The 22,187-nt window shown below is 47.4% G+C and overlaps 1 pseudogene across 1 annotated transcript in view; it reads left to right on the top strand.

Annotated features, from left to right (window-relative positions):
- The first annotated feature begins 1,089 nt into the window (after positions 1-1,089).
- Positions 1,090-22,187, top strand: part of LOC122541261 (hepatic and glial cell adhesion molecule-like) — a 47,908-nt pseudogene continuing 26,810 nt past the window's right edge. The window contains exons 1-5 of the transcript XR_015752979.1: positions 1,090-1,192; positions 7,877-8,182; positions 14,928-15,198; positions 16,010-16,126; positions 20,629-20,724. The product of XR_015752979.1 is annotated as a hepatic and glial cell adhesion molecule-like (transcript). The remainder of the gene's footprint in view (positions 1,193-7,876; positions 8,183-14,927; positions 15,199-16,009; positions 16,127-20,628; positions 20,725-22,187) is intronic.

Here is a 22,187-nt window from a genome sequence, read left to right as displayed (position 1 = left end):
CAGTGCTAAGGAAATTTAACAAAAGGAATAAGAAAAAGGAGAGTGGAGGTGCAGGATAATAAAGAGGCTGCTCAAATCGCTCTCACTCACTGGAATGTCAGACCATGAACACACTGAGCTCACGGCTAAAGCTTTCTGTTTTTCATCCCTTCCCTGGAAGGAGAAATCACAAATCCGCCTGTGGGAGCACAGCTCCTCCTGGGAGGAGGCTTGGATAACCAGCGTCTCATTATCACTTCGAGTCACAGAGATACGCAGCACGGAAACAGACCTCTCGGTCCAATTCGGCCAGATATCCTAACCTAATCTAGTCTCGATTTGGAGATGCCGGTGTTGGACTGGGTGTACAAAGTTAAAAATCACACAACACCAGGTTATAGTCCAACAGGTTTAATTGGAAGCACTAGCTTTTGGAGCGACGCTCCTTCATCAGGTGTGTTCTTCCAATTAAACCTGTTGGACTATAACCTGGTGTTGTGTGATTTTTAATCTAGTCTCATTTGCCAGCACCCAGCCCATATCCCTCCAAACCCTTCCCCTTCATATACCCATCCGGCTGCCTTTTCAATGTTGCAATTGTACCGGCCTCCACCACTCCCTCGGGCACCTCATTCCATACATCCCTTCCTTTTCAGTCTTTTTGTTTGAGGTTATGCAATCATAGACAGAGGGAGAATGTGCAAACTCCACACAGACAGTCGCCCAAGATTGGAATCAGAACCGGGGTCCCTGGCACTGTGAGGCAGCGGTGCTAACCACTAAGCCACCATACCATCAGGCTTCCTCAATCAGACTTCAAGTCAAGCACCAACTATACCAGTGGGTTACGAGAAATAATTAGTGCAACTACAGGTTGTCCGCAATTTGGCAGACAATAGTAGAAAATAAAGCTTTCCCTGACTTTGTGCCTCTCCTTTTTGGGCTCGAACAATTCAAAACGACACCATCCGCTTTTGCAACAACTTTCAATTGGCCCACAGTCAAGTTGGTGGGTTTGGGGCGGATCTGGACTCGGGGAGGGAGGGATCTCCAACCCAACCTCGCCTTGAAATTGGAATTGGCCGGCTCCGGGAGCTTCCGGGGCCGGGGATGGCGGCGCTAGAGGTGTCCCTCCGGATGAGTTCCCGATGGGTGCTGCCGGCTGCTCTCCTCTTCTCGGGATTTCTCCTTCTCCGGCCCCTCGACACGGAAGGTGAGCCGGGGAAATCGGCTTAAAACCAGGGCTGGTTCTGGGGATGGGGGGATTTGGGGATATGGGGGGATGGGGATCTGAGCTGGGTTTTCTCCTGTTAGTCCCTGCGGTGTAAGAAGTTTAGATGTGACCTTAAACAGAGGTTGGCAAAACCATGAGGATAAGGTGAAAAGCAGATGGCTTTCCCCTGGGGAGACAGATTTTGAAGGTGAGTGGAATAAGGGGCAACTTTGGTTTTGCATTGAGAGTTGTTAGTGAATGGACTTCTCAAGGAAGTGGTGCCTGAATGATTTGGGGCAGTGCTCCGAAAGCTAGTGCTTTCAATTAAACCTGTTGGACTATAACCTGGTGGTGTGTGATTTTCTCTTTAACGTGGTGCATGCAGTTACAGTTACAGCCTTGAAAAGACAAGTTCATGAGTAGGGAAATGGACCAGGATCAGGCAAGTGGGATTAGTTTTGTTTGGGATTAAGGCAGGCATGGACTGAAAGGTCTGTTCCTGTGCTGTATGACTCTATAGCGCAGACTGGCAGCAGAGAGATCGGGAGATTTCAATCCCCTAACCATTCGGAGAATTTGTTGTGCTGTCTTCCCCTTTATCCCAAATTGGAAATGGCCAACTGAAAGTTGCTGGCTCAGTGTCTGATGTCTGTTCTCCTCCAGTTCTGCCCTCCTGAATGTCCCCAGGTTTAACAGCTTCACTGCTGGTGTCTATACCTTCAGGTGTGCCCACTCTCCTGGTATGAATTTGCCTCTGTACCTCCCTTTTCAACTTCCAGACCTACCTCTTGGCACTTTGACGGCTGTTTCCCTCTTCTGAGGGAGTCAATGATCAGAGGGCATCCACGCAGAATAAGGGATCGCACATTTAGATTCCCGACAGTGTGGAAACAGGCCCTTCGGCCCAACACGTCCACACCGACCCTCCGAAGAGTAACGACCCAGACCATTCCCCTGCATTTACCCCTGACTAATGCACCTAACACTGGACAACTTAGCATGGCCAGTTCACCCTAACCTGCGTATCTTTGGACTGTGGGAGGAAACCGGAGCACCCGGAGGAAACCCACGCAGACACGGGGAGAATGTGCAAACTCCACGCAGACAGTCGCCTGAGGCAGGAATTGAACCCGGGTCTCTGGCACTGGGAGGCAGCAGTGCCAACCACTGAGCCACTGGGTTGCCCTAAGACAGAGATGAGAATGAATTTCCCCTCTCACTCTGACCGTAGAGAATCTGTGGAATTCTTTACCACAGAGGGATGTCAGCGCTGGATTGCAAAATATATTCAGGGCTGAGACGGACAGCTTTTCAATCTGCAAGAGAATCCAGACAGGAAAGTGGGTATGAGGGTTACCAGATTAGCGTGACCGTATTGAATGGCGGAACAGATTCGATGGGCTGAATGGCCTACCTCTACTCCTGTGTTGGATGGTCTTATTCTCAGAATGAGCAGGATTTAGGGAGATAAGTTGCAAATTTTCTCTGCATTCAATGTACGTAATTTGTTTTATTCTGTGTGAATTTTCTTGGTCTGTACGTGTCGTTCCAAAACCAAATTCCGTGCTGGGAATGGTGTCAGCGTGCCCGCTGAAGTGGGCGGAAGCTCCGATCCGACACGTGGCGTTTATGGGATGGGCATGTGTATAGTATCATAGTAATAGAAGCAGGAGTTGGCCACTTGGCCCACCGAGCCCGCTCCACCTTTAATTAAGATCATCCATTGTCTCAGCTCCTCCTACCCGCATTATCCCTTAACTCCCCCTACTGTGCAAAAACCCATCCAACTGTCTCTTGAATATATTTAATGTAGCTGCCTTCCCTGCTTCCTTGGGCAGAGAATTCCATAGATTCACTCCTCTCTGGGAAAAGCAGTTCCTCCTCATCTCTGTCCTAAATCCATTCCCCCTAATCTTGAGACAATGTCCCTCGTCCTAGTCTCACCCGCCAGTAGAAACAACTTGCCTGCTTTATCTTATCTGTCCCTTTCATAATTTTATAGGTTTCTATAAGATCCCCTCTCATTCTTCTAAATTCTAGCGAGTACAGTCCCCAGTGATTCAACCTCTCCTCATGGGGTAACCCCCTCATCTCCAGAATCAACCTGGGCCATCTCTTCTGCACCACCTCCAAGGCCAGTATATCCTTCCTCCAGTAAGGAGACCAGAACTGTGCACAATACTCTAGGCGTGGCCTCACCAACACCTTGTACAATTGCAGCGGTACCTCCCTGCTCTTAAATTCAATCCCTCTAGCAATGAAAGTTAATATTCCTTTTGCCTTCCTGATTACCTGTTGCACCTGCAAATTAACTTTAGTGATTCATGTATGAGCGCTACTAAATCCCTCCGCACACCAGCATACTGCGAGCTTTCCCCATTTATATAATACACCGATCTACTATTTTTACTTCCAAAGTGGATAACCTCACATTTCCCAACATTGTACTCAGTCTACCAGACCCTTTCCCACTCCCTTAACCTATCCAAATCACTCTGCAGACCCTCCACATCCTCTGCCCAGTTTGCCTTTCCGCTCAATTTAGAGTAATCAGCAAACTTGAATACATTACCCTCTGTCTCCTCGTCCAAATCATTTATGTATATCATGAACAGTTGCTGGCCCAGCACTGACCCCTGTGGCACCTTGCTCACCATTGATCTCCGACCAGAGAAACACCCATTTATCCTAACTATCTGGTTCTATTGGTTAGCCAGTCCGCTATCCATTGCCAGTACATTCCCCGCAACCCCGTGCATTCTGATCTTATGGGTGAGTCTTTTACGCAGCAACTTATCAAACGCCTTCTGGAAAACCAAGTTTCTAACATCCACCTGTTCCCCTCCATCCACTGCGCTTGTTACATCCTGCAAGGACTCCAGTAAGTTTGTCAAGCATGACCTTCTGTTCCTGAAACCATGTCGCGTCTGCCGTTTCTGTCCAGGTTTCTCACTCATTCTCCTTTAATGATCGTCTCCAGCATTTTCCCAACTGCAGATGGTGAGATAACTGGCTCTCCTCACCTGCCTTTTGTCTGCACCCTTTAATGGAAGGGATGTCAGAGCTTGGGGCCTACAGGCAGGCAGTGTGAAATTGGAACTGTGGGTGCTGAGGGGTGGGAAATCAGGGGTGTGCAAAAACCAGACTGGAGAAAAGCCCTATTCGTAAAGTTATAGATCTGGAAATGGTCCGACCGTGGATAGATTTTACACATGGAAGTAATTTTAACAGGTGTAAGTTATATAGCCCGTGAGATCGTCCTCGCTAGTCAGCTTGATAATGATTCACAGAATCCCTGCAGTGTGGAAAACAGGCCCTTCAGCCCAACAAGTCCACACCGACCCTCCGAAGAGTAACCCACCCTGATCCCTTCCCTTATCATATTACTCTACATTCCCTATGGCCAATCCACCCTGACCTGCACATCTTTGGACTGTGGGAGGAAACTGGAGCACCCGGAGGAAACCCACGCAGACACGGGGAGAATGTGCAAACTCCACACAGACAGTCGCCCCGAGGCTGGAATCGAACTCGGGTCCCCGGCGCTGTGAGGCAGCAACGCCAATCACTGAGCCACCGTGCCGCCTCGGCATAAAGACATTGCGGGGGTACTTGGGTATGTACCAGGGACCTCTCATTGTTCTGTACTGTAACAGCACCCTAACCCTTCATGCTGTCTAGCAAAAATTCATCAATCACAGTTTGGAAATTTTCAATTGACTTCCAGTTTGAACAGGTTTTGTGTGAGTGTGAGAGTGTGGAGAAAACTGTGACCAGGTTTCCAAAAGCTTTGTTTCAGTTTAATAGTTTGCCTTCTTGATCTTTGCTCTCTGACCAGAGGACACAGTTTCATACTACTTAGTCCATCAATTTCTTTCATTTTTTTTCTCATGAAACCACCTGTTTGCCTTTTGTGTTCAGGAGAGGTGAGAAACTTGGGTCAGAAACAATTGTGTTAAATTCAAAAATGGCTAATTAAGAAGTGAGGGCAGTGTAGGATGGAGTGTACGGGGAAAGGAGTTTAGCAGAAAAGATAGGTAAGGGAACAATGGCAGCTGTTTAAGAAAATAAATCATGTCTCACAACTAAGAAATATCCCAGTGAGGACGAGGGATTCTAGAAAGGGCATAGACTAATTGTGATTAATCAGTGAAGTTAAGGAAAATACAGTATCATATTGAAAAGAAATGAAAAATGCATACAACGGGGTAAAACCTAATGGTAAGTGAAAGGATTGGGAATAATTTCTAAGGACACAATAAATGACCAAAAAAAAAGTATTAAAGGCAGAGAAAATAAAAGATGAGGGCAAACTATCAAAAATGGATGATAAGAGCTTCTTTAAATATTTTCAACAAAAAGGAAGAGATAGGCATAGAGAACACAGTCCTTGGTGAACAAGGCTCGGGAAGTAATAATGGTGAACCAAAATTAGACCATAAGACATATGAGCAGAAATTAGGCCATTCAGCCCATTCCCCCATTCAATCATAGCTGATAGGTTTCTCAACCCCATTCTCCTGCATTCCCATTGATACTCATAAACCTATCTATCTCCGTCTTCAATATACTCCATGACCTGGCCTCCACAGCCTTCTGAGGCAATGAATTCCACCGATTCCCCACTCTCTGACTGAGGACGTTTCTCCTTCTCTCCATTCTAAAAGGTCTTCCCTTTACTCGAAGGTTCTGCCCTGAGGTCCTAGTCTCTCCTATCAATGGAAACACCTTCCCAACATCTACTGTGCCCAGGACATTCAGTATTCTGTATGTTTCAATTAACTTCTTGCACCCCCCCCCCAATCCTTCTAAATTCCATCAAGTATAGACCCAGAGCCCTCAAACGTTCCTCATATGTTAAGCTTTTAATTTCTCCTCTGAACACATTCCAGGGCCAATACATTCTTGATGAGATATGGGGCCCAAACCTGCACACAATACTCCAAATGTGGTCTAACCAGAGCTTTATAGAGCCTCCAAAGTACATCTCTGCTTTTATATTCAAGTCCTCTCAAAATAAATGCCATCATTGCATTTACCTTCCTAACTACTAACTCAACCTGGAAGTTTGCCTTGAGGGAATCCTGGACTAGAACTCCCAAGTCTCTTTGCCCTTCTTTCTTCTAAATTTTCTCTCCATTTAGAAAATGGTCCATTTTCTTCTTCCTATCACTTCTCGCTACTGTGTGGGAAAGTGACCTCTCACTTTCCCACGTTGTAATCCATCTGCCAGTGCTTTGCCCACTCTCCTAACCTGTCCAAATCCTTCTGCAGCCTCCCCACCTCCTCAGTGCTACCTGTCCCTCCACCTATCTTTGTATTGTCTGCAGACTGAGCCAGAATGCCCTCCGTTCTCTTATCGAGATCGTTAATGTTCGATTGTTAATTAGCAGGGGAGTCAAACAAATATATCAACCTTCTTGGTCAAAGATGCCCAATAGCATTTCAAACCTGCCAACCAATCAAGGCATTTAAAGGGGATAAACATTGAAACTGTCAATCAAGCTGTGGACTCTCCTCATTAATAATGGAAGGTTATGAAATCAGTTCCTTTAATTCAGTAGTGATGATCCTCAGGCTTTTCTCCACAGACAGAGTGAAATTGCAAGCACTTTGTTTTAATAAACACAATTTCTTTTCAAGTCACAGAGATGTACAGCACAGAAACAGACCCTTCGGTCCAACCCGTCCATGCCGACCAGGTATCCCAACCCAAACTAGTCCCATCTGCCAGCACCTGGCCCATAACACTCCAAACCCTTCCAATTCATCTACCCATCCAGATGCCTTTTAAATGTTGCAATTGTACCAGCCTCCACCACTTCCTCTGGCAGCTCATTCCATACAGGTACACCCTATCTAACTGCGACCCTACTTTCAAGGAGCTATGAACCTGCACTCCAATGTCTGTTTGTTCAGCAACACTCCCCAGGACCTTAAAGTGTATAAGACCTGCTAAGATTTGCTTTACCAAAATGCAGCACCTCACATTTATCTAAATTAAACTCCATCTGCCACTTCTCAGCCCATCTGGTCAAGATTCTGTTGTAATCTGAGGTAACCTTCTTCGCTGTCCACTACACCTCCAATTTTGGTGTCATCTGCAAACTTACTAACTGTACCTCTTATGCTTGCATCCAAATCATTTATATAAATGATGAAAAGTAGTGGAGTGATAGGAATTTTAAGTTCCTCGAGCTTTTGATGCTGATGTGATGAGCTTGACCATTCTAATAAGTTTTTGACTTTGTTCACATATTCATGACTACTCCCCAAAAGACACCTCACTCCTCCCCAAGGGCAGCCCATCTCACCCAGAGATATCCCAGGAACCTATCCAACTTATAGCTCATACAACCCCAGACCCTTTAGCCCTTCACCTTCCAAGCCCATAGTTTAGAAGTCCCATGTTTTATACAGCCTGCCTAACACAAAATCACATCTGTCTGCAGAGATCTCAGTTCCCATCCCATTGAAATCCTTACCAATGCCCCTTCCCTGCCACTTTAGCTACTGGATAGAAAGTGGCAGAGCCATGTACTCTCTGCCACTTCCTTTGGAGGATGGTTGGAATGTGGGGTCCCCTTTACTTTTGTGCTAGTTTTCCTTCATGATATTTGATATTATATTTTGTTGTTACCCACAGCTTAAAAGATGATCTTTGTTGTTTTTAATGTTGTTCAGCTGAAAAGGACCATACGTTTGGTGCTATTGGTTCATCGGTTTTACTGGATCCTGAATATGGAGCTAATCTCAGTGAGAGCGAAGTTTGATGGGTTTACGTTGGCAGCAATGGGCACGTTGTAAATATTCTGGATTACGTGCCAAATCACACTCCAGCTGAACCATATGAACACTTTAGATCTCGTTTGCATTTTTATGTATCAAATGGGTCTCTGATGTTAAAGAATTTAAAACCCAGTGACCAAGGTGTTTTTACCATAAGCGTAGATGGAGAAAAGAAATGGACTACAGACTTGAAAATCATTGGTAAGTGATTTCAATACGTTACTGCTTTGGAACTGATGCCCCCATTTCAGCACATGGTTTATTTAGAATATTGCAGATTAAGGACACGATTATTCAGCCCCTCAAACCTGTTTTGTCAGTCTGTTAAATCATGGTTGGTGTGTACTGGGTCAAACCTTCATTTATCTGTCCTGGTCCCGTAACTTCCAGATTCATTACCTCTCAGGAATTCCTATTGACCTCTGTCTTGCAAATTCCAATTGACCCAGTAGCCACAGTCGCCGACAGTAGAATTTCACTGTTCTTTCTCACTGTAATGTTAAGATGTTTCGCTGACTTCAGCATGAATGGCTTAGATCTAATTTCACAATTATGAGCTTAAATTATGCCTGAGGCATTGAACTAGATGTCAGGGAGCTGCTTTTTAAATAGAGAAGAACTGTAAAAAAGAACCTGCACTCCCTCTGAGGGCAATATGTCCTTCCTAAGACATGGTGTTCAGAGCTACTCATTGTACTCCGAGTGGGGTCTATCCAAGGTTTTGTATAACTCCAACCTGACTTCTGCATCCTTGTCCTCCTGAGAAAGTGTACAAGGTTGAGCAGGTAGGGAAAGAGTTAAGTTTTGGGTTGTGTGGGACAAAGGCTCAGCTGGCATGACTTGGATCAGATAAGAACTTGCAGTAAACAATAAGGTGTTGGAGGCAAGGATAGTGGGTTGACCAGGTGGAAAAGCATTCCTTATGTAAAGCCATTTAACAGGATGTAAAAGCATTCATTATGTGAAGATTAGAGTGGTGCTAGAAATGGACAGCAGGTCAGGCAGCAACGGAGGAGCAGGAAAATCGACATTTCGGGTTTGTTGGTCTAGTGGCACAATTCATTATGTTGAAAATGGATAAAGTCACACTTGCTTGCACTATGCTCTATCTGCCACAACTGCTCCCATTCCTTTTGCACTGCCAGTATCCTTTTGTAATTTGATGCTATGTTCTTTTTGCTCAATGTCCTTAGCTTCCTCCTCAGAAGACTGCTGCCATACTCCCAGCACTTTGGCCTCACATCACATACAGCTCCCCCCCCCCAACCGCACCCCCCCATTCCTCCACTCCAACCCCCCATTCCCCATCCCCCCACCCCACTCCACCCCTATTTTGACTGCCCCAGTTGTGTGCAGTACAGAAGGCTGTGTCCGGAAAGAAATGCAATATTTCTCCCATTAACAGTCCGATCATTCAGCGGGCCTATCATCTGCTCCATGGTGGCTCTAATTGAAGGATGGACTGTATTTTGTCCACACTCTGCCTTCATCAGTGGGATCCAATAGCGAAGTCATCAGCCACAGTTGCAGGTAACCCTTGTTTGCCAGTAGCCATCCCTGTTAGATATCCAGCTCATGTATTGAAACAAAAACCAGGATGTCCTCGAGGATTAAGCATCAGGGCAGCTCCCATTCCATCAAGGGCTCGGTGGCTCAGTGGTTAGCACTGCTGCCTCACAGCGCCAGGAACCTGGGTTCGATTCCAGCCTCGGGTGACTGCTAGTGTGGAGTTTGCGCATTCTCCCCGTGTCTGCGTGAGTGTCTGCTGGGTACTCAGGTTTCCTCCCACAGTCTGGCAGGTTAGATGGATTGGCCATGGGAAATTACCCCATAATGTCCAGGGATGTGAAGCTTGGGTGCATGAGCCATGGGAAATGCAAGGTTATGGGGATAAGTGGGTAGATGGGTCTGGGTGGGATGCCCTTTGAAGGGTTGGAGTGGCCTTGTTGAGCCAAATGGCCACACAGTGGGGATTCTATACAAAAGATGTTCCATCTGCCTGCTCTTGATAACAGTTGGCGATACTTCCATGTTGCTTCATCTGCAGAATATGCCCTGTACCATCCAAATCTAGGTTACTGATAGTGGTCAAGAGAAGGGTGGGTGTGGACATGTTGGGCCAAAGGGCCTGTTTCCACACTGTAGGGATGCTATTAAGTGACGGGTGTCAGAAGAAGGCAGTAAATTGGATGGGTATATGATTAGGAAGGGTTTGGAGGGAGATGGGCCGGGTGCTGGCAGGTGGGACGAGATTGGGTTGGGATATCTGGTCGGCATGGACGGGTTGGAGTGAAGGGTCTGTTTCCATGCTGTACATCTCTATGACTCTATACTCCAACAAGCAAACAGGTCACCATTGCTCTTGTTTCCTGTTACTCTGGATCCCAGCAGCCACTGACCTCTGCGCACTAATTTGCTAACAATTCTGTTCTGTGTCCCCTTCTCAAACATCTCATTAAGCTATAGAGGATTCAGAAGAGATTTATCGGGGTGTTGCCCGATTATGGAAGCTTTGAACTGTAAAGAGAGGCTGGAACTTGTTTCATTGGAGTGTTGAGAGGTGACCTCACCCAGGTTTATAAAATCATGAGGGGAATAGATGATCGATGTCTTTACCATAGGGTGGGAGGATTTCAAGACTGGGGGATTTTTATTGGTGAGAGGAGGGAGATTTAGTGAAGACATGAGGGGCAATTTTTTTTTCTACATGGCTGGTGGTTCACATGTGAAATACACTTCCAGAGGAAGTGATGGAAGTGGGTACAGTTACAACACTTAAAAGAGTTGAAAAACGTGGTGCTGGAAAAACACAGCAGCATCCAAGGAGCAGGAGAATCGACATTTCGGACATAAGCCCTTCTTCAGGAACACTTAAAAGACACTTGGTACATGAGTAGGAAAGGTTTGGAGGGATATGGGCCAGGAGCAGGCAGGTGGTTTGGGATTATGTTCAACACAGACTGGTCGGACCGAGTTAGGGTTAGGGTTAGGGTTAGGGTTAGGGTTAGGGTTAGGGTTAGGGTTAGGGTTAGGGTTAGGGTAGAGTTGGGATTTGAGTTATTATTCAGATTAACGTAGAGTTAGGTTAGGGTTGGAGTTAGGATTGAGTTAATGGTTAGGATTAGGATTCAGAATGTGCTGCATGACTCAATTTGCAACCTGTCAAATTTATTAGAAATATCAATTAAATTAATTGTACAAGGTGTGTTCTTTAATGAACAGATGTCGATTTTCCTTAATTTCCCTTCCCAGGGAATGTTGGCTCACCCACATCCCACAAGTGAGTCAAAAAAAAATTAATCCACCCTTCTTGAAGTGACTGTCAATTTTATCCTGGGTTATAATTTCTAACTCCTCCCCCACCATTGTGGTTAAAGTGGTAAACCTGAGTTAATCACTGCAGCTTTTCACTTGGAAACAGAGCGTAATATTTGAAATTCTTCAATCCTCGGAAACCAGTCCTGTGTGTAAGAGCCCTTGGGCCAGTCTCCCTGTCAGTTCCAGCCCACATTTCCCCCATATTTACTTGGATGCAGCTCCAAAATGTGTTGCTGGAAAAGCGCAGCAGGTCAGGCAGCATCCAAGGAGCAGGAGAATCGACGTTTTGGGCATAAGCCCTTCTTCAGGAATCCTCTTTTTCTCTCCCTTTTTTTAAAAAAGTCATTTTCTCCTCTGAGCCAACTATATTCAGCCTATTTCTTTAAACTTGTCTGACACATAGAAAGTGAGCTATCTCTTGTGTCTTCCAGAGAGCCAAGAATATGTTTGCCCTGCTCTTCCACTCCTGGGAATGCAACCTGACTGTACCTAAACGATCTCCTCTTCACTAACGGAAGAAGGGGCAGTGTGTTTCACTCAGGACAGATCTAATCTGGAGCCACTGAAATCGGCCATTCCCCAATTGATTATTCTAACTCTAGAACGCTCCTTGTCCTGTTCCTGGACTGTGGGTTCACATCGATTTATTTATCTTTGAGATGTAGGGGTCAGTGGCGTGATCAACACTTGTTTTCCATCCCTAGTTGACTTGGTTGGATGACTAGCTTACTCTGTCACTTCAGGGGGCAACTTAATCAACTGAGGCAGTAGGGGCATTGGAACCATGGATATTGTATGGGTCAACAGAGTTCAGAAGGATGAGTGAACGCTCACTGAAAAGATACGAGATTCTGAAAAGGCTTGATAAGGTAGATGCTGAGAGACTGTTATCACTGGTTCAGGAAGCTGTAACACAGGAAGATAGATGCGAGGTAGAGGCCATTAATTTCGAACTGAGATAAAGAAAAGTTTCTTTAGTCAAAGCGTTGTGGATCTTTGGAATTCTCTGCCCCCAGTAGTTAGTGTGGGCCTTCATCATTGAATACTTTTGAAGGCTATTTCCTACTCAGAATTTTTTTGTCTCTTGTGGATCAAAGGACTTGGGGAGCTGGTAGGAAAGGTCAGCCATCTTGGTCACAGACAGAAAACCTGCTGATGCTGGAATCGAAAGTAGCCAGGCAGGAGGCTGGAAGAACACAGCGAGCCAGGCAGCATCAGGAGATGCAGAAGTCAACTCTTCTTCAGGACTAGTGGTGGGTGTGGGGGGAGCTGCAGATAAAGGGGGAGGCAGGGACAGGGTGGTGAGGTGGGGGATAGGTGAAGACAGGTAGGGGTACAACCTGGTTGGTCAATGGGAGGAATTAATCCGGTTGGTATCAGGGAGCAGGGGAGGGGGAGGGGCTGGAAAGGAGTCGGGGGTTCGGGAAGGAGGTTATTTTGTGTTGAGCCCTCTAGGCTGTAGGGTGCTCAGGTGGAAGATAAGGAAGATAACACCTCATTTCGTCCCACCAGCCAGCACTGGGCTCTTTAAACCTTTTCCATTTATTTACCCATTCAGAATGCTTTCTAAATGCTGTAATTGTACCAGCCTCCACCACTTCCTCTGGCAACTCATTCCATATCCACACAACCTTCTCTGTGAAAAAGCTCCCTCTGAGGTCCCTTCTGAATCTTTCTCCCCTCCATCTTAAACCTATGCCCTCTAGTTCTGGACTCCCCATCCTAGAGAAAACACCTTGTCTATTCACCCTAAACATGCCCCTCATGACTTTATAAACCTCTCGGGTCACCCCTCAGCCTCCGACGCTCCAGGGAAAGCAACCCCAGCCTATTCAGCCTCTCCCTGTGGCTCAAACCCTCCAGCCCTGGCAACATCCTTGTAAATCTTTCAAGTTTCACAACATCTTTCCTATAGGAGGGAGACCAGAATTGCATGCAATATTCCAAAAATGGTCTAACCAATGTCCTTACAGCCACAACATGGCCTGTTGAATGGTGGAGGAGATTCAAGGGGACGGCTGGGTTACACAATAAACAGGGTAACTGTCCAAAGGACATTAGTCAATGTATGTCTTGGTGGGACTGGTGTTATCCTTTATGTTTTCTGACTGCCCACACTGATTTTCACATCCTTACTGTGATTCACTGTCTAAAGCTACACAGATTACTCAACAGCCTTGTTATTGTTTCTCCTCACCAGGACCTCCATGGTCTTGCTGGTTTATTCTGCACTTTTATTAATGTTATCCCAAGTATATTTTGCCTATTGTTGAACAGCTTTACGTGCTCGCACTTGCCTTTCCAGGAAGTGTCGTGTTAATAGCTGGTTATTCACTGGTGACTCATGTCTTTTGCTTTAAATGTACATCCTGACCCACTAAAACAAAACTAAGAACTGAGGATGCTAAAACAAGAACAGAAATTGCTGGAGGTGAATCCCTGAAGGGACCCCAGACCCGAAAACATTGACTCTGCTTTCTCTCTCCGCAGACACTGCCAGACCTGCTGAGTTTCTCCAACACTTTCTTGCTTCTAGCTTCCCTCCCACTGTTTATTCTCTCCCAGTGAATGACCTTGCATTTTCTTCTCCTTTTTAGATGGCCACCTGTCTGTCCTCCTGTCGTATTTAAGGGCCCACCAAGGTTAAGGGAGGGAATTCCCCAACATGTAGCTGAGAGCGTAAACTGGCAATGTGGTTCGGAAACCAGCCCCTTTTCCCACATTCCCACCTATTGGGATTCCAGGTAACTTGGGGAGGTGGTGAGTTGAGACCCTTAAATCGCTATCGATTGACCACTTGGGCACGAGCTGGTGGTGAGTCGCAGAGTTCCCCGAATGCCCAGCTCCCCCAGAATTTGATTTAGTTCAACCACCTGATGAAAGAGCAGTGATCCGACAGCTAGCGCTTCCAAATACCTTCACACCTTTCTTAGATTAGATTAGATTCCCTACAGTGTGGAAACAGGCCCTTCGGCCCAAGAAGTCCACACCGACTCTCCGAAGAGTAACTCACCCAGACCCATTTCCCTCTGACTAATGCACCGAACACTACGGGCAATTTAGCACGGCTAATTCACTCTGATCTGCACATCTTTGGACTGTGGGAGGAAACCGGAGCACCCAGAGGAAACCCACGCAGACACGGGGAGAATGTGCAAACTCCACACAGACAGTTGCCCGAGGCTGGAATCAAACCTGAGACCCTGGTGCTGTGAGGCAGCAGTGCTAACCACTGTGCCGCCCCTGTTGGGCTACAACATGGTGTTGTGTGATTTTTTTTTAACTTTGTCCACCCCAGTCCAATACCGGCACCTTCAAATCGGAATTGAATTGGTCAGGTGGAGAGAAGGTGTTGCATACCTCGCCAGGGCCAGCTCCGCCCCGTTTCTCACGTGGGACAGACAAGGTGACAGGCTGAGGATTTCAGCAGCAACCAATTCAGAAGAAGGGCAGTGCCAGCAAAGTTATTCATGGTACGATTTTGATATCACTAGCTCCACACACAGGCGACGTATTAGGATTGACCTCTGAAGGACAGAGCACTTTGTAAATTCACCCCCCCACCCCGTATTGCGAAGCTATTATCACACTCACGAGCAGTTACCTCTTCATCCATTCACTCCCACAGAACCCCTGTCGAAACCTTTGATCTCCAGTAACTCCTCCTTTGTGGGTGTAACCATCGAATTGACATGCCAAGTGCCTGAGGGGAAAGCCAGTCCCATTGGCTGGTTGTTAGATGACCTCTCATTAACCAGTGGTCAGCGCTTCCTGTTATTGCAAAACAACAGCAAGTTGATTATTTCTGCAGCCAAAAAATCAGACTGTGGGATCTACACTTGTGTCGTGGAAAACCCTGTTAGCAAACAGCCATAATACATATCTGCTTTCTGTTTACGGTGAGTCAAATCAGCCAACCAGTAAGTACATCCTCTCCCCTATGATCAGCTTCCTCCTGTACCAGGTCCTCTGCCGCACTCAATAGAGCTGGGGGTGGAGAAAAGACCTGAAGGGGAACAGAGATGTTGGGGGTGGGGAGGACAAGATTCAGAGTCGACACTTTATTCACATTCCAGGTGGAGACAGCAATTGAACAGGAGTGTCATGGGATCCCTACAGTGTGGAACCAGGCCATTCAGCCCAGTGAGTCCACTCTGACCCTCTGAAGAGCATCCCACCCAGACCCAGCCCATCCCATGTAACCCTGCATGGCTAGACACTTGGGGCAATTTAGTATGGCCAGTCCATCTAACCTGTAGGTCTTTGGACTGTGAGAGGAAACCAGAGCATCCAGATTCAAATCTGGATGTGTTGCAGATTCAAATGCAACACATGCAGTCACCCTGAGGCCAGGATTGAACCCGGGTCCCTGGTGCTGTGAGGCAGCAGTGCTAACCACTGAGCCACTGATTGCTGCTTCTACCTATTGACAAAACTTTAATGGGGTCTCTTTAGAACCTGCAGTAGGACCTCTATCAGGAAGCCAGTGAATAGGGAACAGACTTCCTGCACCTTACTCTCATTCTTCTGCTCTCAATGTGTGGTATCTCACCTTGATAAAGGTTGCATGCAGGGTCATTTGAAAGTTTTAGACATGCCTGGTCAGAAAGTGTTCTTCTGCTAACCCAATAGATTTGAGAATACGGGAAGCTGAATTTGTAATCTGGTTTTAAAAGAGTGTCATTTTAAAAGAATACTTTTCTATTTCAGGTCTTTCACAGTGGCATTACCGCACCTTGGGATTTTCCATTGCTGCACTGATTAATCTTGTTGCCGTGTCCTCAATCATGAAGATTATTTCTTGCTTGAAGGAAATCAAAAAAATACGTGAGAGAAGTTTACTGCCTTTACAATTTTTCCATTGTTAGTTTGAATGAGCTTGAATTTAATAAAATAGATCCTGAGAAGCATTTAAAGTTGAGATTAAATTCTGATTTCGGGGTCGAGAGTGCGGTGCTGGGAAAGTTTAAATTCTGATGTGTTTGACAGGTCAGGGAGTCGATGGGAGAACAGGTAAAAACGTGGATGAGAAGTTGTCTGAAGGTGTACCGGCAGTCTTGTGGTTCCTCCCAAAGCTTTCATTTGTCCTTCTAATCGCTGCATTTTGTTTTGGATTTTGAATGAAAGTAATGCTTGTGCTCTTTGGAAACAGCAAAAAAAAAACAGAAAAAGCTGGAGAAACTCAGCAGGTCTTGAATTATCTAACATTTTGTATCTGATATGAATTCTTTTGAAATCCAGAATATAAAGTGGAATTCTTCCGTCCAGTATTAACTTGTTTTAACCAGTTAATCATTCAAGGTTATAGAATCAGAGACGTACAGCATGGAAACAGACCCTTCAGTCCAACTTGTCCACGCCGACCAGACATCCCAACCCACCTGCCAGCACCCAGCCCATATCCCTCCAAACCCTTCCTATTCATATACCCATCCAAATGCCTTTTAAATGTTGCAATTGTACCAGCCTCCACCACATCCTCTGGCAGCTCATTCCATACACTCCTTGAAACACATCAGCCACAGTTCCATTTATTACTGCTATGAGTGATGTTTTGCCTTTATCAGCATCTGCTACCAGTTTGACTTCAAGGAGTGTCACTTGTCACTGAGTGTGTAATGTCCTTCCCTCATAGGCTTGAAGTTTGGGTTCAGGTTCCTCTCCAGCACTAGAATTGCACGAAGGTGAATAGAAATGATACAGCACAGAAGGGGCCCGTGGTGTCCATCCAAACCCAAAGAAAACCAGGTGCCCTTTCAAATCCCACCTTTTCCGCACACAGCCCCATAACCCGACAGTTTACAGCACTCAATATTTCTTTTTTAAAAAAAGAGGTTAGGCTGTCTGCCTCCACCACCAACTCAGGCAGCGAACTCCAGACACCCCCCCGACCTCTGCTTATTTTAAAACAAATTCTCCTCACATCCCCTCTAATCCTTCTGCCACTGAGCTCGAACCTACGACCTCTGGCTTTTGAACTCTCTGCCAGGGGAAAAGGGTTCATTTTGAAACATCTTTGTCGCCTTAATGGGAATACAAATAGTTTGTTCGTGATTAGAAAATGCTTTTTTTAAAAAAAAAATTGCTCCTGGATTGAAACTGCAGTAAGAAATGTCAAAATGTCACCTTACTAAAGCTTGTACTAACTGGTCCACGTGTTCTAATTACTCCTGGACAATTCCAGAAAAGTAATTTATTGAAATTTAAAATGACTACACATTATACCCATTGACTGTGTTTGCTGCTAATATACTGTGGAACGCAGACTGGGTGACCACTTGGTGGGACACCTATATTCTGTCTGTTTAAAAATGACCCGAGCTTCCAGATGCCTACCACTTTCGCAGTGCCACAGTGAGTCTCACTGTCTCCGGTCAGCAGTGTGTTCCAGCCAGGCTTGGTGCTAGCGGAAGGAACAACAGTCTTTTCTGTTTGGGGATCTGTGGCCTTTAGGACTCCATGTCATTCAATCATCTTAGAGCCTGAACACCATCTTCCCCCAAGTCTTTTACTCACCCCCACACTCCAGTCACTGTCACTGACGTGGGCTGTTTTTTTTCTCAGCAAACTCCCCCCAGCCCATTCTCTCTCACTCATCATCCAATTGAGCTTTCCCTTTACCCCTGGCTCACTATCAACAATCCCTTTTGTCTGCCTACCCTTTCATCTCCTCCTTTTGCATTCCATCTCCACCACTCCTTTCTCCCACCACCCCCGCCCGTTCCCACATCGCCAGTGTAAGTACCCACCACTTCCCAGTTCCGATGAGGTCTGAGGAAGGATATGAAGGTGTTCTCTATGGGTGAAAGCAGGAATGGAATGCAATTTGGCTCATTTTCTCAACATTGTCTACTCATCTGATCAGTGCAGGTCGCATGTATTGCCCATTGACTGACTGACTGACTTCATGAAGCTACAAAAACTACCATGAATCATAACATAAACACAACTATTGGAGAAACTCAGCAGGGTTAGCAGCAACTGGGGAGAAAGAAATAGAGGTAATGTTTCAAGTCTGGTCTGACTTTACGTCTCTATGACGCTATGACTTTTACCTTGGAAAAAGACCCTTCGGTCCAACTCGTCCATGCCAACCAAATGTCCTAAACTAATCTAGTCCCATTTGCCAGCACTTGGCCCATATCCCGCCAAACCCTCCCTATTCTTTTTCCCATCCAGACGCCTTTTTAAATGCTGTAATTGTACCAGCCTCCACCACTTCCTCTGGCAGCTCTTTCCATACACGTACCACCCTCTGTGTGAAAACGTTGCCCCTTAGGTCTCTTTTATATCTTTCACCTCTCACCCTAAACCTATGCCCTCTAGTTCTGGACTCCCCCACTTCAAGGAAAAGACCTTGTCTATTTACCCTTTCTATGCCCCTCATGACATACCTCTGTAAGGTCACCCCTCAGCCTCCGACACTCCAGGAAAACAGCCCCAGCCTGTTCAGCCTCTCCCTGTAGCTCAGATCCTCCAACCCTGGCAACATCCTTGTAAATCTTTTCTGAACCCTTTCAAGTTTCACAACATCCTTCCAATAGGAAGGACTCCAGAATTGCACACAATATTCCAACAGACCCAATGTCCTGTACAGCTGCAATATGACCCCCCCAACTCCTGGACTCAATACTCTGACAATATCCCTCCAAACCCTTCCGATTCATATACCCATCCAGATTCCTTTTAAATGTTGTAATTGTACCAGCCTCCACCGGCAGCTCATTCCATACACGTACCATCCTCTGTGTGAAAAAGTTGCCCCTTAGGTCTCTTTTATATCTTTCCCCTCTCATCCTAAACTTACATCCTCTAGTTCTGGACTCCTCCACCTCAATAGACCTTGCCTGTTTACCTTATCCATGCCCCTCATGATTTTTTAAGGTCACCCCCTCAGCCTCTGACGCTCCAGGGAAACAACCCTAGCCTACTCGACCTCTCCCTATAGCTCAAATCCTCCAACCCTGGCAACATCCTTGTAAATCTTTTCTGAACCCTTTCAACTTTCACAACATCTTTCCGATAGGAAGGAGACCAGAATTGCACGCAATATTCCAACAGTGGCCTAACCAATGTCCTGTACAGTCACAACATGACCTCCCAACTCCTGTACTCAACACTCTGACCAATAAAGGAAAGCATCCCAAACGCCGCCTTCACTTTCAGGGAGCTATGAACCTGCACTCCAAGGTCTGTTTGTTCAGCAACTTTCCCCAGGACCTTACCATGAAGTGTATAAGTCCTGCTCAGATTTACCTTTCCAAAATGCAGCACCCCACATTTATCGAAATTAAACTCCTCCTTCAGAACCTTTACAAATAAATGTAATAATTTTGTATTGGTTTTGTAATGATATTGTAACTATAGAAATGACAGTAATATGTACCCTACATATAAGAACAAAGAAAATTTACAGCCCAGGAACAGGCCCTTCGACCGTCCCAAGCCTGAGCCGATCCAAATCTACTGTCTAAACCTGTCGGTCAATTCCCGAGCATCTGTATCCCTCTACTTCCCATCTACTCATGCATCTGTCCAAACGCATCTTAAATGAATCTACCGAGCCTGCCTCTACCACCTCTGCTGGCAACATGTTCCAGGCACCCACCACCCTCTGTGTGAAGTATTTGCCACATGTTTCCCCCTTAAACTTTCCACCTCTCACCTTGAAAGTGTGACCTCTAGTTATTGAATCCTTCGCCCTGGGAAAAAGCTTGTCTCTATCCACCCTGTCTATACCCTTCGTGATTTTATAAACCTCAATCAGGTCCCCCCTCAATCTCCTTTTTTCTAATGAAAATAAACCTAACCTACTCAACCTCTCTTCATAGCTAGCACCTTCCACACCAGGCAGCATCCTCGTAAACCTTCTCTGCACCCTCTCCAAAGCGTCCACATCCTTTTGGTAATGCGGCGACCAGAACTGTACACAGTATTCTAAGTGCAGCCGAACCAATATCTAGTACAATTTTAACATGACTTGCCAGCTCTTATACTCAATGCCCCGTCCAGTGAAGGCAAGCATACTATATGCCTTCTTGACCACTCTATCCACTTCATCAGGAAGGGCTTTTGCCCGAAACGTCAATTTTTCCCACTCTATCCACCTGTGCAACAACCTTCAGGGTACAATGGATCTGCACTCCCAGATCTCTCTGCCCATCAACTTTTCCCAAGGCTCTTCCACTCATTGCATAATTTGCTCTTGAATTAGTCTTGCTTAAATGCATCACCTCACATATGATTCTGCTTTTGACAGTGGTGCACTAAATAGCTTATTTTTCTTTAATACAGCTTTAATTTGTATTCCCTCTCTGTTGCTTTAATAGGAGCTGCTGTAGTTACCACATTCACAGCAGTGTTTTTGGGTCTGCTTCTAATTCCAACCGAAAAACTGACCAGAATTTGGTGGAAAGACTCAGCAGGTATGTGGAGAGAAATCAGAGTTAATGTTTCAGGTCCAGTGGCCCTTATTCAGAACTGCTGGGAGCTCGGAAAAAGTTGTTCTTTTTGTTTTGCAGAAGATGGAGAGGGGTAAGGGGTAAACGAGAGGTGGGAGACACAGCCCAGAGTGAGAGAAGGACACGCAAAGGAATGAGGAGTGGTGAAGCCGATGAGAATGGGGCTGCTACTGGGGCCGTGCGACACCTCACCCCCCCACCCCAAACCACTCCTCCCGACCCCAACGCCGCGCGACACCTCACCCCCCACCCCAAACCACTCCTCGCACCCCCAACGCCGCGCGACACCTCACCCCCCCACCCCAAACCACTCCTCCCGACCCCAACGCCGCGCGACACCTCACCCCCCACCCCAAACCACTCCTCGCACCCCCAACGCCGCGCGACACCTCACCCCCCCACCCCAAACCACTCCTCCCGACCCCAACGCCGCGCGACACCTCACCCCCCACCCCAAACCACTCCTCGCACCCCCAACGCCGCGCGACACCTCACCCCCCCACCCCAAACCACTCCTCCCGACCCCAACGCCGCGCGACACCTCACCCCCCACCCCAAACCACTCCTCGCACCCCCAACGCCGCGCGACACCTCACCCCCACCCCCCACCCCAAACCACTCCTCCCGACCACAACGCCGCACGACACCTCACCCCCCCACCCCAAACCAATCCCGCGGCCCCAACGTCGCGCGACACCTCACCCCTCCACCCCAAACCACTCCTCCCACCCCCAACGCCGCGCGACACCTCACCCCCCCACCCCAAACCACTTCCCCGCCCCCAATGCCGCGCGACACCTCACCCCCCCACCCCAAACCACTCCTCCCGACCACAACGCCGCACGACACCTCACCCCCCCACCCCAAACCAATCCCGCGGCCCCAACGTCGCGCGACACCTCACCCCTCCACCCCAAACCACTCCTCCCGCCCCCAACGCCGCGCGACACCTCACCCCCCCACCCCAAACCACTCCCCCGCCCCCAATGCCGCGCGACACCTCACCCCCCCACCCCAAACCACTTCCCCGCCCCCAATGCCGCGCGACACCTCACCCCCCACCCCAAACCACTCCTCCCGCCCCCAACGCCGCGCGACACCTCACCCCCCCACCCCAAACCACTTCCCCGCCCCCAATGCCGCGCGACACCTCACCCCCCCACCCCAAACCACTCCCCCGGCCCCAACGCCGCGCGACACCTCACCCCCCCACCCCAAACCACTCCTCCCGCCCCCAACGCCGCGCGACACCTCACCCCCCCACCCCAAACCACTCCCCCGACCCAACGCCGCGCGACACCTCACCCCCCCACCCCAAACCACTCCCCCACCCCCAACGCCGCGCGACACCTCTCTCCCCCACCCCAAACCACTCCCCCGCCCCCAACGCCGCGCGACACCACACCCCCCCACCCCAAACCACTCCC

Source organism: Chiloscyllium plagiosum, unplaced genomic scaffold (assembly GCF_037043375.1).
Source record: "Chiloscyllium plagiosum isolate Xiang-an unplaced genomic scaffold, Cpla_swu_hap1 HiC_scaffold_35, whole genome shotgun sequence".
Taxonomy (NCBI): Eukaryota; Metazoa; Chordata; class Chondrichthyes; order Orectolobiformes; family Hemiscylliidae; genus Chiloscyllium; species Chiloscyllium plagiosum.
Note: the sequence above shows the minus strand (reverse complement) of the source record. Positions and strands in the feature narration are given on the sequence as shown.